Consider the following 15,527-nt stretch of genomic DNA (forward strand, 5'->3'; position numbering starts at 1 on the left):
GTGCTGAATGGCTGCGTGCAGTGGCGGACCCAGGATTTAGGAATGATGAGCATGGCTGAACTCTAACGCCCTTCTCAATAAGTTAGTTGGAAGAAGTCATCAGCATACATTCTTGCAAGTTTAATTAACTTGTCATTGTCATAGTTGGCAAAAGATTTTTCGGATACGCACCTCTGCTGAGTAGATCTCTTAGCAAAATGATTATTCAACTCAACAATAATTTGATCAAGCGCCCCATTAAATATTTCAAGATGGAAATTATCATAGTAAGCTACTAACTGGCTGCCATGACCCCTCTAATCTATAACTGGCGTTTCATCTTCCATAATTGGCATAACAAAAAAAAATCATGATTCAATCCGACAGTTTGATCGTCATGGATGCTCTGAAGTTGAATGAAGCGTACACACTGGTGGCTGCACCAATTCTAGACGACGTAGTCTACTACAAGATTTCGGAAAGGTCACTATTGAACATTGTTTTAAAGAGACAAATATGGTTGCCCATGATTTAGCTAGCTATGGGAGGGGTAATCCACCGACGGTGTGGTCGGATACACCTCATAGTTTTATTCTCAATGTTTTAGCAAACGATGTAAGTTTGATTTGAGATAATAAAGCAGCCGTGAAGGCTTTCCCATAAAAAAAAGACAAAAGCCCTCTGCCTCCTCGAAAATACCCAACCACTGTTTTCCTTTTTCCTCAATTGTTTTCTATGCGGTATCATTAAGGCCTACATCACGCACAATGTTTTAATCCTTTCATTGTAAGCATTACGATAGATCATTAGTCCTTTTCTAGAATTCTGGTATGCACTAAAGCACGAATACAAATCTTTCAGTTTTTTTTCCAACAAACTCAAATTTGTGGTCTTTTGTGTTGCATTGGTGTCATCATCACTCTGATTTGAGCTGATGAGAAAAATACGAAAGAGAAAAGATTGAATTGGATATTAAGACACCAAGAAACAACAATACAAAAAATAAACGTTTTTTTCTCGAATACGCAAAGCTTGTGTATCATTGCATTGATAGAAAGAAGATTGAATGAGTACAGAAGGTGATACAACACATGACATGAACGCAAGGGACGTGAACATGGTGCCCAAAACAGTTAGGATTAGGAACAAAGAGCAATAGGAAAAACCAAGGCAGTTGACCATGGAACTCCAGTGCCTGGCAAGCGGCGATGTGTTGGCATGGTCAAGCTACTGAGGAGGAACACAATGGTGTGCTTGCCCAGTAACTACGGAGGGGTGCGATCAAATGGAAGTGGGAAAGGCCAAACGGGCTCTTCCATCCCAACATCATAACGCCAGGCATCGCAGTATCGGGGCTAGCAGAATATGAATAGCATGGACTCTATTTTGTTCAATAAATTACTATATAAGTACCTTATACAACATGAGCCAAACCTGGCTACATCCTTGGCTGCCCTTGGTGCCCAGGACAAAATATATGGCAGGCACTGCATCAAGATGTTGAAGATTCGCACCCGCGACCCACCGTAGGAGAGCCCAAGCAAGGCGGAATATGTTTTTTTCCTTGCTTTTTCACTAGAGGTCTTTGTTCAAACAATTTTCTAAGCTCCTTCGGCTAGGGTTTCCTTCTTCAAACAATTTTCGGGGTTCCTTCAAATAGGGTTTCCTTCTTCTCCACATTTATTTCTTTTTCTTTCTTTTTTCATTTCCATTTTAGTTTTTTACTTCCTTTTCCATTTTTAATTTTCCTGTTTTACTTTATTTTTATCTAATATTCTGTTTTATTTACTTTTATATCCTTTTATTTTTTTAGTTTTCCCCTCAAAAATACATTAGCATTTTTAACGATATATGATGAACACTTTTATTTTATTTTTTTGCTTTTTTAAATATTTGTAAATACTTTTGAAACTGACAAGATATAAAGAAAAATTGCAAGATTCGTGACTTATTTCAAAGAATCATCAATATTTTAAAACTTTCTCATTGTTTTCTAAAATGCACGAAAATTTATTAAATTAGAAGAAAATATTTCAATAATTCATGAACATTTGTAAGAAAATTTATTAAATTAGAAGAAAATATTTCAATAATTCGTGAAAATATATATAGATAAAACTGTTCTACCATAGCTTGCCACAGAACTAGTGAAGGGTCGCTAAACTTTTAATGGTTTAAAAGTTATCAAAAAATATGAAATAAATATGGGAGCATCTAATGTAATAAGATGATCCAATGGAGGGATTGTCAAAATATGGATCTATGTGTCCTCGGCAAAAATAATAAGCATTTCAGCTCACTGCGATAGAAATATACACTGAACTATTTGTTTTTTGTCCAGGACACATACAGTCGTATTTTTTTAATCCCTCCGTTGGATCATGTTATATTATAGGTGTGTTGGTTCAGTATTTTTTTCAGAATTTTTGAGAACTTTTGCACCGTTGAAACCCTTAACTAGTTCTGTGGCAAGCACTTGTAGAAAATCCTCTAATTCTCTAACTTTGCCCCTAATTTTGTGGATATTTATTCTTTAATATTCATGCACATTTTAAAATTGTGTGCACATTTTATAATTCCTTAATAGTTTTTTAATCCTACGGTACTATATTTTTAATATATAGAAAAAATCTAGAAACATTGTTTTTGGAGGAAACCCGGCTGTAAATTCTAAGGGGAAAAATTGCAGTGAAAGAAAATGCTCGAGTGACGCAAAGAGTGTCAAATAGGAGGCCTCTGCTAGTTTCACCCTACATGTGTGAGTACCTACTGTCATTCCATAAAAAAAGCAATCCTGAGGAGTTAGTACAGAATAACAGTACTATTATTTTTTTTCATGTTACAAAATAACAGTACTCATACAGTATCTAAAAATAATATAAACATTACTCATCCACCAACAAACTGTTTGAAGAACTTAAATTCTATTTGAATTCAGTTAATCATTTTATATTTTGCTGCTGCAAAACACAATGCATGACACAGAGCTGAGAATTCACTGCTGGTTGGAAACGCATTCTGCAGAAATGAAAAAAAGAAAAGAAACGAGGCTGTAAACTCCCATTACTAGAGCCGGTATCTAGTTAATCTTCCCGCTCCATAACCGTCTGCCAAGTGCCAACGTAAAAATTAATCCATGGGCACGTACGTTTACGCGGAGAAGAACGTTTCCCATCTCCGCCGGAGCGTCTCTCTTCCCTACAAATACTTCGCACGCCTCTCGTCTCGTCGCCACACACACACACGCATGCACACTCGCTCGCTCACATCTCTACATCCATTCAGCGATCCCTGCACAGGTGCAACCCAACCACGCATGGCGCCTGCCTGCCACCTCGCGACGGCGACGCTGGCCGCCGCCGCCGTCGTGGCGCTCCTCCTGCTCGCCGGCGGCCGGGGCGCCGAGGCGGGGGCGGACACGAGCGACTGCCGCGTCGCGCAGATCGCGTTCGGCGAATGCACCGACTACGTCACGAGCTTCGAGGACGGGCCGGTCCTGGTCTTCCCCCAGCCCCGCTGCTGCGAGGGGCTCCGGACCATCAGCGACTTGGCAACCACCAGCACCAGGGAACAGCGGCGGGAGCTCTGCGAGTGCGTGCGCTCGGTCATGGTCGCCGCCGGCAACGTGAACCCCCGCCACGCCGCGATGCTCAGCACCGGCGCCGGGTGCGGCATCAGGGCCAACTTCCTCCCATCCCCCTCCTACAACTACCGCTGCTCCCGGTACGTGTTCGTCTCTAGTACATATAGTCGCTATATATCTACTCCCTCCGTTTCTAGTACATTTTTTTTGCGAGGGGTTTCTACGTATTTCTTTTTTTTGCGAGAGGGTTTCTACGTATTTCTAAATATAAGCTTTTATAGAGATTGCAACAAGAACTACAGATGTATATAAACATATTTTAGAGGGTAGATTCACTCATTTTGCTTCGTCTGTAGTATGCATTAAAATCTCTAAAAAGACTTATATTTAGGAAAAGAGGGAGTAGGAGTATATATAGTATACGCGTTTGTATGGTCACACAAACATATAGTACTCCCCTTCCTTTGCTATAATAAATAATGAGGAGTACTATAATGAGCCAACTCTCGGTAATTGCTATATGAGTCGAAGCTCATATCCTCTTGATGAACAGTAAATTTAGAATAAATACCAAAACAATCAGAAATACGTATCAGAAAGTTTTTGGCATTCAATATGCTCAAGTGTGCTAAGTGCGTGCAAAATTTTGTGGTTAAATAACATTTGAGGAGCTTTTAGCAAAAAAACTGGGTTCAGTGGCGTTCTTTTTGAAAGTTTCTTTCACAACCTAATTTACTTTTGATGAAAGCTCCTCGAATCATTTCACATTTTCACTATGAATTTTTGCATGCACCTTAGAGCGTCTTTGATGAAAAAAAGTTTTATTTTTGCAATTTTAATTGAATGTACTGTTCACGCCTAGCTGCAAATGCACTGGGCTCCTAATCGCTGCTTCCATCAACTCTGTTCTTACTGAAATAATTTCTTTGCAGGATCTGGTGAACTGAATAACAAATCATTCCACGGCCTAAACGAAGGGAATCCAATACCAGAAGACACGAAGCTTGCAAGGCTCGAACTACTTTCGTTTCCCTTTCTTTTGCGATGAGCTGGGAAGAAGAATGATTTGTATTTTCAGTTATACTTTAGCAAAATAAATAAATCGTCGCAAGCTCTGCAAAGTTATGTCACTGTTCAAGCTAGTGGTTGATGCCAACTTGACTTCACTTTTGGTTTGGTGGAAGAGAGTATATACATATCACTTAAATGTTATGGCCATATAACGAAAATTCAGATATCCCTGCAAAAAAAGCAATAATTCAGATATCACCAATAAGTGTGCTAAATGAATGTTGTGTACTAGTTTTCGATAGATAAAAGCAACTAAACTACTCTTTATTTTGGTGCTTAGCTTCTTGTTGCTAAGTTTCTTTTATTAATTAGTCGTATTTGTGGACTGTAAACTGTGTTTTCGTCCGGATTTGGCCTGGTTGGTACTATAATACCATATCTTATGTTAAAGATTCACAACTATTTAGGAGTTTCTACCATGTAGAGTGCACTCTTCCTGTTGGAGCATCAGTATACTTCAGTTCTACTACGGCATCCATCTTATTTTGTGTGCAAATTGTTGTGTGATATTTTGTCACATGAATTTAATTTTGACAGAAGACAACAGTCTACACTTGCTTTGTTTTTTTTAATTCCGGTACCTTCGCCTGATATGTTTCTGTTCTTATTATGGAATGTAGATTACTTGCATGCTTGAATTGTTTTGACTCGCCCAAGCTAGCTGTACAGTAGAAGTTCAGCATGCACACAAGATGATCTGGTTGAGTTTTACTGGGATAATGTGTATCATTGCTATGTGCATGCTGAAACGGTTATGTATATGTGCTGAATTGATTAAATTATAGTTGCTTGTGATTGTTTGCAGACAGATCGAGACCAGAAGATTCTTCAGGAATAGAGGTGTCGCAAAGGCCCCTACAATTATATGTATACTAGATGACACCCCGCGCGTTGCTGCGGGAAATTGTTAGCACGCACAGGTAGAAGTTAAATTCAACAAATTTATAGGGGTTAAATGTTCAATAGTAGTAATGGCCCCAAAAAATAGTAGAAAGAAAGTTGAGCATAAGCAAATGAAAACAAACTGAATGACCATGGAGAAATCCTGACGAAAAGATATCAACATGATCTGATGTGTCTCTTAGCTAGGATCCATTGGCTACGTACATAGGGTAATTAGAAAAAATTAATCATGCTTGCCTGCATACGTGATGCAAGTAGAATACCCCACACACACACACACTTGCGCGGTGCTCTCGCTGGTGAGGTTGCCGGAGTGCGGTGAAAGAGATGATAGGTGAGGGACCCGGAAGCCTACACGCTAGTGACTTGGTGAGGCTGCCGGAGGACGTCGTACTGGAGATCCTTGCGCGCGTGCACGGCGTTGCCGACCTCTTTCGGTGTGCCGCTGTCTGCAAATGTTGGCGCGCTGTAGCCATCATTCCGGCGCCGCACTGCTCCTCCCTCGTCGGATTCCTAGGCCAGGAGCGGCGCCACTGCAGGGAAGGTCAGCTCCTTTGTCCCATACACCGCTGGCCTCTTCGAGGACTGCATCGTGTTGCTCACGTCGCACCACACAATCAGAGATGGGTCGATGGAGAAGAGGAGCAGCCATGCTGGGTGATTACTGCGTTTGTGGTGAGATTGAAAACACAGGGGTAGAAAGGTAGATAAGGGAAGAAATAGTAGTTACCTGTGGTGCTCTTCGGCTGACAACTAATTAGAAGAAAGAGAGAAGAAAGCCAAAGAGAGGAAGGGAAAGGGTCAGAGGTGCACCACGAACTACACTATTGAAAGCTTCAACTAAACGGCTGATACACCATCCGAGCAAACTGAACAATTTATGAAGGGACCTTTCTGAGTTAATTAATACATTGGGGTCGTATTATTATAACATCCCAAATTTTCAATTTGGAATGTTATACATAGGTCATTCATGCATATCATATTTTATTGCATTTCGTTTTGCGATTCTCGAAATCCTAATCAACTCAAGGACCCTCGGAGAGAGTTGGGGATTTTCCTAGTTCTCATATTTGAATTTTTCTCAAATATTGAAACAAGAATCACTTCGGTTTAATTTTCTTTTCTTCCCGAAAATATTTCATATTAAAATTATATGAGAGGAGATAATATGACTTCTGCAAAATAATGAAATGTTGCAGGAAAAATATTAAAATCAATTTGTATATTTTTATTTAGGATTTTATCGCTATTTTACTTGGATTAGGAAAAATATGCGTTTTCAAAATTGTATTAGAGGCTCAAATAAATGTTGACTTTGTCCGATATATGTTTAGAGGATGGGGAAAATTTTATTTCAGAATTTTTGGTGTCCGTTTAGTATTTCTTTTAACCGTTTTTCTGCGCGTCAAAATATTTTTTTTTAAAAAGTGCGAACCGACTTACCGGGCCGTGTCCGGCTAGGACACTTAGCCCGGGGTTTTATAAGCCGCGCCCTCGAGGCCCGAGGCCCAAGTTGCCCCAGCCCCCGAAACCCTGGCGCCGCCAGCCCGCCGCCGGCGCCAGCGCCGCGCGCCGCCGCCCGCCGCCGACCCCGCTCGCCGCTGCCGCCTAGCACTAGTAGAAAAGGGGGCAAAGCTCCAGGCCGGGTCAGCCCATCAGTCCCGGTTCAGTCTAAAACCGGGACCACTGGGGGCATTGGACCCGATTCGTGAGCCCAGGGGGCCGGCCGGGCCACGTGGGCCATTGGTCCCGGTTCGTCTGGACCTTTTGGTCTCGGTTGGTGGGACGAACCGGGACCAATGGGCCTCGCTCCTGGCCCACCACCATTGGTCTCGGTTGGTGGCTTGAATCGGGACCAAAGGCTCCCCTTTAGTCCCGGTTCATGCCACCAACCGGGACCAATGAGGTGCCTATGTATACCCCCTCGCGTAAGAGCATAGCACACTGCTCTGTTTTTTCTGGCCGAGGGGGAGAGGGCTTGGTGGTGCTCTAGCTCACCTCCTATGCACACAAGGTGTTCGATGGAATGCCCGAGCCACACTACTTAAGCTTTCTCCTCTCCAAGCTCGACCTCCAAACTCCATTTTTCTCAATATTTGTTTAGGTTTAGCGGTCTGTCACGCCCCGTCCCCGTCTTCACCGCCGTCGATCACCCGCGCCGAGCTCATCGCCGGCACCACCGTGGTGAGCCTCTTATTCTTATCTTCTTTCTGAAATGAAAAAATATTCTTACTTGTATGTTTACATAGATACTTGTATTATTTTCTTACTTTTATTATTGCATCTTATATAGTGAGATGGTTTTGGTATCCGCCCCCGTCGGCCCTCGTCCTGTCTATGATTCGGATGTGGTATATATATTATCTTTATAACTATTGGTTCATTTATTGTTTATGAAAATTATGCCGACCAACGTGACATAGATTTTATTTATGTAGGATGTATGTGAATCGGAAATTCCAACCGACCCTATTGCCGAGAGGTTAAATTTAGTTGAAGAAGAAAACAATATGTTGAAGGAAAAAATAAAAAAATTGAGGAGGAGAAGATGATATTGGAGTTGCATGTTGCGGATGTTGTCGATGATCACAAGATCAAGATGGATGCAATGCGCTTGAAGATTAGAAAGATTAGAAAATATTCCATTCATGCCAAGACTTGGTATCATTATGCCGTTGGATCAATTGTTACCTTGGTTGCGATTATGATCGCATTTGTTTTCGTATTGAAATGTTTTACATAGTTTTAATGTATGGTTTAATTAATTAGATGCTCTGGAGAGCTATATGTTGTTAGATGAGAACTATGTATGTACTTTGGTTTTAATGTGATGATGAACTTCTATTAATTTGGACACTTAATTATATATAATGCACGCAGATGAACCGACAATGGATGTACGGTGACAGACACACCTTCGAGTACATTAAGGGCGTGCATGAGTTTCTCGATGCGGCTGAGGCAAACAAGCAGAATGGTTTTATGTGTTGTCCATGCATTAAATGTGGGAATACGAGGTCTTACTCTAACCGAAAAATCCTTCACTCCCACCTGCTTTACAAGGGTTTCATGCCACACTATAATGTTTGGACGAGGCACGGAGAAATAGGGGTTATGATGGAAAACGGCGAAGAAGAAGAGTACGATGACAACTATGTGCCCCCTGAATACGGTGATGCTGCAACGGGGGGAGCTGGTGAAGATCAAGAGGAACCAGACGATGTGCCCAATGATGCTGCAACGGGTGAAGCTGCTGAAGATCAAGAGGAACCAGACGATGTGCCCGATGATGATGATCTCCGCCGGGTCATTGTCGATGCAAGGACGCAATGCGAAAGTCAAAAGGAGAAGCTGAAGTTCGATCGCATGTTAGAGGATAAAAAAAAAGGTTGTACCCCAATTGCGAAGATGGCAACACAAAGCTCGGTACCGTACTGGAATTGCTGCAGTGGAAGGCAGAGAATGCTGTGCCTGACAAAGGATTTGAGAAGCTACTGAAAATATTGAAGAAGAAGGTTTCAAAGGATAACGAATTGCCCGACAGTACATACACAACAAAGAAGGTCGTATGCCCTCTAGGATTGGAGGTGGAGAAGATACATGCATGCCCTAATGACTGCATCCTCTACCGCGGTGCATACAAGGATCTGAACGCATGCCCGGTATGCGGTGCATTGCGGTATAAGATCAGACGAGATGACCCTGGTGATGTTGACGGCGAGCCCCCCAGGAAGAGGGTTCCTGCGAAGGTGATGTGGTATGCTCCTATAATACCACTGTTGAAACGTCTGTTCAGAAACGAAGAGCATGCCAAGTTGATGCGATGGCGCAGTGAGGACCGTAAGAAAGACGGGAAGTTGAGAGCACCCGCTGACGGGTCGCAGTGGAGAAAAATCGAGAGAAAGTACTGGGATGAGTTTTCAAAGGACCCAAGGAACGTATGGTTTGCTTTAAGCGCGGATGGCATTAATCCTTTCGGAGAGCAGAGCAGCAATCACAACACCTGGCTCGTGACTCAATGTATGTATAACCTTCCTCCTTGGATGTGCATGAAGCAGAAGTTCATTATGATGCCAGTTCTCATCCAAGGCCCTAAGCAACCCAGCAACGACATTGATGTGTACCTAAGGTCATTAGTTGAAGAACTTTTACAGTCGTGGAATGGAAACAGTGTACGTACATGGGATGAGCACAGACAGGAAGAATTTAACCTAAAGGCGTTGCTGTTCGTGACCATCAACGATTGGCCCGCTCTCAGTAACCTTTCAGGACAGACAAACAAAGGATACCACGCATGCACACACTGTTTAGATGACACTGAAAGTATATACCTGGACAAATGCAGGAAGAATGTGTACCTGGGCCATCATCGATTTCTTCCGACCAACCATCAATGTCGAAAGAAAGGCAAGCATTTCAAAGGCGAGGCAGATCACCGGAAGATGCCCGCCATGCGTACCGGTGATCACGTACTTGCTATGGTCAATGATTTACACGTAATCTTTGGAAAGGGTCCCGGCGGACTAGCTGTTCCGAATGACGCTGAGGGACACGCACCCATGTGGAAGGAGAAATCTATATTTTGGGACCTACCCTACTGGAAAGACCTAGAGGTCCGCTCTTCAATCGACGTGATGCACGTGATGAAGAACCTTTTGCGTGAACCTGCTAGGCTTCTTGGGCATGTATGGGAAGACAAAAGATACACCTGAGGCACGGGAGGACCTGCAACGTTTGCACGAAAAAGACGGCATGCCTCCGAAGCAGTATAAAGGTCCTGCCAGCTACGCTCTTACGAAAGAAGAGAAAGAAATCTTCTTTGAATGCCTGCTCAGTATGAAGGTCACGACTGGCTTCTCGTCGAATATAAAGGGAATAATAAATATGCCAGAGAAAAAGTTTCAGAACCTAAAGTCTCATGACTGCCACGTGATTATGACGCAACTGCTTCCGGTTGCATTGAGGGGGCTTCTATCGGAAAACGTCCGATTATTCATTGTGAAGCTATGTGCATTCCTCAATGCAATCTCTCAGAAGGTGATCGATCCAGAAATCGTACCAAGGATAAGGAGTGATGTGGCGCAATGTCTTGTCAGTTTCGAGCTGGTGTTCCCACCATCCTTCTTCAATATCATGACGCACGTCCTAGTTCATCTAGTCGACGAGATTGTCATTTTGGGGCCCATATTTCTACACAATATGTTCCCCTTTGAGAGGTTCATGGGAGTCCTAAAGAAATATGTCCGTAACCGCGCTAGGCCAGAAGGAAGCATCTCCATGGGCCATCAAACAGAGGATGTTATCGGGTTTTGTATTGACTTCATTCCTGGCCTTAAGAAGATAGGTCTCCCTAAATCGCGGTATGAGGGGAGACTGACTGGAAAAGGCACTTTTGGAAGTGACTCAATAATATGCAGGGACGGATATTCTTGGTCTCAAGCACACTACACAGTTCTACAGAACTCTACCTTGGTGACCCCGTATGTCGATGAACACAAGAACAGTCTGCGCTCCAAACACCCGGAGCAGTGCGACGACTGGATTACATGTGAACACATCAGGACTTTCAGCAGTTGGTTGGAAACACGTCTCAGAGGTGACACCACTATTTGTGATGAGCTGTACTTGTTGTCCAGGAGACCATCTTTGATTGTATTGACTTACAAAGAATACGAGATAAATGGGAATACATTTTACACGATCGCCCAAGATCAAAAGAGCACCAACCAAAACAGCGGTGTCCGCTTTGATGCAGCAACCGAGAGCGGAAAGGACACATATTATGGTTACATAGTGGACATATGGGAACTTGACTACGGACATGATTTTAAGGTCCCTTTGTTTAAGTGCAAATGGGTCAATCTGTCAGGAGGCGGGGTACAGGTAGACCCATAGTACAGAATGAAAACAGTGGATCTGAAAAATCTTGGGTACATTGACGAACCGTTCGTCCTAGCCAATGATGTGGCACAGGTTATCTATATGAAGGACATGTCTACCAAACCGAGAAAAAGAAAAGATAAGGAAGCAAATACATCATACGATGAGCCAAAGCGCCACATAGTTCTTTCAGGAAAAAGGGACATCCTGGGAGTGGAGGGCAAGACAGACATGTCTGAAGATTATGAAAAGTTTCATGAAATTCCTCCCTTCAATGTCAAGGCTGACCCAAGCATCCTGATAAACGATGAAGATTATCCATGGTTACGGCGCAATAAGCAAATGATACAAGCGAAGAAAAAGTGAAGAATTTCTCCCGCAACTATTATGATGATACCATGCCAACTTTGTAACACACGAGTATGCTATGCCAACTTTTTCAGAGATCATTTGAACACTATGAATTTAGGTCGAATTTTCTCTATAGGTGCATCTATGTTCATTTTTTTAGTAAAGTTAATCACAAACTTGTGATTCACACAAATTTCAAAGAATTCAAATTTTAACTATTCAAATTTGAAAACTAATGGCACTAATAGAAAATTTATAATTTTTCTAAAACTAATGGCACTAATAGAAAGTTTATAATTTTGCTGACCTAAAAGCAAAAAGAAATAAAAAATAAAGCAAAAAACAAAAGAAAATAAATAATGCAGAAAACAAAACAAAAAATCTGGGAAAAAATAAAAATAGCAACAATAAGTATTTTTTGTAAATAGAAACAAAATAAAATAAATAAAGCAACAAATGAAACTAAAAAACTAAAAAAGTGTTTTCAAATTTGAAAACTAATGGCACTAACAGAAAGTTTATAATTTTTCTAAAACTAAAAGCAAAAAGAATTAAAAAATAAAGCAAAAAACAAAAAAAAAAATAATGCAGAAAACAAAACAAAAAAACTGGAAAAAATAGCAACAATAAGTATTTTGTTGTAAGTAGAAACAAAATAAAATAAATAAAGCAACAAAGAAAAAAAACAAAAAAAGTGTTTTCAAATTTGAAAACTAATGGCACTAACAGAAAGTTCATAATTTTTCTAAAACTAAAAGCAAAAAAGAATTTAAAAATAAAGTAAAAAACAAAAGAAAATAAATAATGTATAAAACAAAACAAAAAAACTGGAAAAAATAGCAACAATAAGTATTTTGTTGTAAGTAGAAACAAAATAAAATAAATAAAGCAACAAAGAAAAAAAGTGCCACCTACTGGGCCCCCACGGCCTGAATACGACTAGAAACCCTACCATGGGCCAGGATTCAGACCCGCAGGAGGCCCAGTAGGCCCACAGGCACACAGCGCAGGGTTAGGCCCGAAAGCCTGCATTTGAGAGGAGCTCGAGAGGGAAGGCGCAGCAGCGCTTATAAACCACTCTCGAGCTCTCTCAGCTAGCGAGGTGGGACTAAAGTTTTGGCGCGGGGCAGCACGAGGCCTTTGGTCCCAGTTGGTGCCAGCAACCGGGACTAAAGGGGGCATTGGTCCCGGTTCGCGGCACAAACCGGGACCAATGGAAGCGGCGGCCTTTGGTCCCGGTTGGTGGCACCAACCGGGACTGAAGGGGGCATTGGTCCCGGTTTGAGCCACGAACCGGGACCAATGCCTTTGCTATATAAGCCAACACTTAGGAAATTTTCACATTCCCTCGCAGTTGTCCCCGACGACGCCGAGCACATCGACGCCGCCAGGCTGCCCCGACGCCGCCCGCCGCCCCCGCCGTCGCCGTCGCCCGCGCCCGTCGTCGCCGTCGCCCGCACCCTCGCCGGCCATCGCCCGCGCCCTCGCCCCCGCCGTCGCCGTCCCCCGCGCCCGTCATCGCCCGCGCCCACCATCGCCGTCGCCCGCGCCCTCGCCGGCCGTCGCCCGCGCCCTCGCCCCCGCGGTCGCCATCGCCCGCGCCCTCGCTGGCCGTCGCCCGCGCCCTCTGCGAGCACCGCGCGTCTGCCGCCGCCGCCGCCGTGCAATTTTTTAAATTATACATGCTGTTTTTACATGTTTTTACATTTTCATATATATATGTATGTATGTATTTTTTAGATATATGTATTTTTTGATGTATGTTCATATATGTATGTATGTATTTTTTACATGTTTTTTGTATGTATGTATGTATTTTTTCAATTGTAATGATGTTTTAAAAATACATATATGCAAAAGTTAGATTTTTAATTAGAAAAGTTTTATCTATATATGTTCTCTGATTTAGTACATTTTAGGTTAGTTTCATTTTATAAAAAGTTTTATATATTTAAGAAGAAGGAATGGAAGGAAGAAGAAGGAAGAAAAGGTTTTATATATGAGGGTCGAGAGGGGGTCGACGATCGCCGAGGGGTCGAGGGTCGAGAGGGGGTTTAGGGTCGCCGAGGGGTCGAGGGTCGTCGAACATTGAGAGGAAGAAGAGGATAAAAAAAAGAAGAGGAAGAGGAAAAAAAAGGAGAAGAAAGAATAGAGGGTCGCCGAGCGGTAGAGGAAACCCTAAATAGCAAGTATCGCCGGTGTGAGATACATGTGGCCGTCGGTGTCGGACACTATATCCACGTCCCACAAGTGACGTGGGCTCCTCTATTCTTTCTTCTCCTCTTTTTTTCTTCTTCTTACTCTTTTTTTATCCTTGAAGCGTTGTCGAGGCCACCCCAAACCCTAGAGAAGCAGCGTCGAGGCCACTAATTAATATTAGTTCTACGTTTGCCACTAATATATCCATCTGTCATGTTTGAATAATAATTGCCATGTTGTAAATATTTGTAGAAACTATGGACACAACCCGAGACGAAGTACAAGAAGAGTTGTTGGGGGACATAATCGCACGAGGAAGTGATGCTATCTACTCATTGTTTCTCAACGACACCGATGGTCTGGAAGCAGCTTGCTATGATTATGATGGCTTCGGTGACCCAATGCCGGTGCAAGAAGGAGACTGTGAGGACGGCTCCGGTGACCCAATGCCGGTGCAAGAAGGAGACCGTGATGACGTCTCCGGTGACCGAACCGAGTCGGGCCAGGTATATATATTAGTTAAGCCTGTGCTGACTAGCTAATTGATGCATTCATTGTTTTGGTATGTACACATCTTAATTAAGTCTTTGTTCTTTTTTCTAGCCCTCCGGATCGAGCACAACTTTGGTAAAGAGACGAGGGCCGAAGAAAAAGTTAAGCTCGGATGAAAGGTTTGAGATCATAGCAATCGCGCCTGACGGCCAACCGATTGAACCCATCCGGACAAAGAGCGCATTTGTTGCTCAGTGCGGGGTTCTGGTTAGGGACAAGATCCCGATCAGCATCCAGCAATGGTTAAAGCCGGCTACAGAAGACCCTGAGGTGTCTTATGTCAATGATATGTAGAAAAATGATCTTTGGACTGAGCTGAAGTCAAATTTCACCCTACCGCCAGAGGATGATCCGGAGTAGCCAGTTAAAGATCAATTAATCAAGTCTTTTGCTCTTAAGAGGATGGCAGAACTATTCAGGAGGTGGAAGAAAGAGCTGAATAAGTTTGTCGATAAAAAAGAGACACCAGAATTCAAGGGCAGATATGAGAAGATCAGAGATCACTGGCCCGCATTTGTGGCCCACAAGACATCGGAAAAGAGTAAGAAGATGTCGGCGACAAACAAGCAAAATGCTGCGAAGAAGAAGCATCACCATCGCACGGGGTCAGGTGGCTACCTCGTAGCCCGTCCTAAGTGGGCCAAGACTGAGAATGATCTGGTTGATAAAGGGATTGAACCAGAGACAATTAACTGGCTAGACCGTTGCCGGACTTGGTTATTCGGGGCTGGCGGAACCTTGGACCCTGTATCAGGGAAGTGCATTTGGACGGACGAGCAAATGGAAATACCATTCAAGAGGCTTAAGCACTATATCGAAGCAGCACAGCAAGGGACGTTCGTTCCAGACAGAGAGAACGACGAGCTCACAATGGCCCTCGGGAATCCTGAGCACCCTGGACGGACACGAGGCATGCTAGGCTCCATTCCGTGGAAGGCTGGGTTTCCGAACGCAGGCGGTTACAAATGCCACGAGAGGAGGAAGAAAGTGGAGCAGACCCAACTGC

The 15,527-nt window shown here is 43.1% G+C and overlaps 1 pseudogene; it reads left to right on the plus strand.

Annotated features, from left to right (window-relative positions):
* The first annotated feature begins 3,295 nt into the window (after nt 1–3,295).
* Nucleotides 3,296–15,527, plus strand: part of LOC125518383 — a 55,753-nt pseudogene continuing 43,521 nt past the window's right edge.

This window comes from Triticum urartu, chromosome 7, assembly GCF_003073215.2.
Source record: "Triticum urartu cultivar G1812 chromosome 7, Tu2.1, whole genome shotgun sequence".
Classification (NCBI taxonomy): Eukaryota; Viridiplantae; Streptophyta; class Magnoliopsida; order Poales; family Poaceae; genus Triticum; species Triticum urartu.